The sequence below is a fragment of the Triticum aestivum genome, unplaced genomic scaffold (genome assembly GCF_018294505.1).
Source record: "Triticum aestivum cultivar Chinese Spring unplaced genomic scaffold, IWGSC CS RefSeq v2.1 scaffold1764, whole genome shotgun sequence".
Taxonomy (NCBI): Eukaryota; Viridiplantae; Streptophyta; class Magnoliopsida; order Poales; family Poaceae; genus Triticum; species Triticum aestivum.
Window position 1 is genome coordinate 1981 of NW_025228143.1, and position 1660 is coordinate 3640.

The 1660-nt window shown below is 39.5% G+C and overlaps 1 long non-coding RNA gene across 1 annotated transcript; it reads left to right on the plus strand.

Annotated features, from left to right (window-relative positions):
* Positions 1 to 47: 47 nt before the first annotated feature.
* On the plus strand, positions 48 to 777 carry LOC123173429 (uncharacterized). Its single transcript, XR_006486199.1, has 2 exons — positions 48 to 249; positions 401 to 777. It is a non-coding gene; the product is annotated as an uncharacterized lncRNA (long non-coding RNA).
* The last annotated feature ends 883 nt before the right edge of the window (positions 778 to 1660 follow it).

Genomic DNA, 1660 nt, shown 5'->3' on the forward strand with positions numbered 1-1660 from the left:
ACTCTTCTCACATCCTTATCCGCTTACTAACCAACCTACCATTTCTCTCTCTACGTAAAAATAGTATCGTTTCTATCTTCTCGTTATCAACAAACAAACAGATTAGTTAACTATCTAGGTTTTGCCTGGGCGACACTTTCATCACCGGCTGTACACGGAGGATCAGCGTCGTCGTGAGTATTCTTCTGCCGCCGGCGAGACAGTGAAATAACAGCTGGCCGTTGTCGTTGTGAGTACCACACAAGCCAGGTATATACGCCAAATTTATTTTCTTTATTGTTTAGTTGGATTAACGATATCATAGTCTGATCAGATTTCCAACTCTAAAGAATTCATGCCCCCTCATTGACCTTACCATCTTCTATGGTTCTTTCCTGTTTGTGACACCGTGATTTTGAAGATGCCAATGTGACGACAGGAGTAAGGCGTTTAGCAAGGCAACCGGAGGAAAACCAACGATGTCTCCTCAGAGCGTACACAAGGTGTCACCGATGTGGAGCCGTCGCCGGTGACGGCTATCCGCTCCGGTTTTGATTGGCAACTTCCTCCACTGGTGTGTGGTATTACACTGGATGTACCACGGGCGCAACTAGCCGTCGGCGACGAGCTGACTACTCCTGCATCGACCCCAAGCTCTGGAACCTATGCATCGATAGAAACAAGACTATATTGTGTATATCAAAAGTTCAGTATCATGTAGAGATGTAGAAATTATGGACGAACAGTTTGTATTGGTCTACGCGTACATATGTCTGCAGTATATCATACAATATACTACCTTTTTGTCATATACTCCTTTTCTTCTAATCTACATACTACATGTATGTAAGGTGACTGAGAAATTACATGTACACACCCATATCAAATTATGACTCGTTCCTATACGCTTGTTTAGTTCCATTGACATACTACTTCTGATAAGATAATACTCCATACTACCATACTACCTCTTTCATGATACTCCATACTACTTTTTGTCATACACTTCTTTCTTCTAATCTACATACTACATGCAAGCAAGTTAGGTGCTTGAGAAATTTCATGGCTGTCATCCACATAGTTATATTAGTATTAAATACCCTCTTGATTAATTCCATTGACATACTCCTTCCGTTGATACTCCATACTCGACAAGTACATACTCCATGTAACATGCTTCTCCATCGACTGTACAAGACACACATCATACTCTTCATGACTATGTAGTATATATTCTATGATTTTGTAGTATATAGTACTTGGGAAATATAGCATATATACTATAAAAATTGGAGCATACCGAAATTTTCCTGAAAAATAGAATATGTCCTATGATAATTTTGGAAGTATGAAGTAGATATAATAAAGAGTATGGACGCCAAGATTTGTTTTCCTTTGCAAGTACATGCGATCAAGCAAGCTAGCCCTCATCCAGGATTTTAAAAAAGTAAGCCTTATCCATGCAATCAGATGCGATGCATGCGGCCAAAATATTAGTAGGCTATCCAACTAACCCTGCGTAACTAACTAGACGGTGGGAAATTAATGGATCTTTTTTGATCGCTAACCCGCTTGGCTTGGCTGCGTGAGATGACACATGGCAGACAGAGAGGTAGAAGGTAACTACCACTGCTTGTAGATAAAATTTGTCATATTATATATATATATATATATATATATA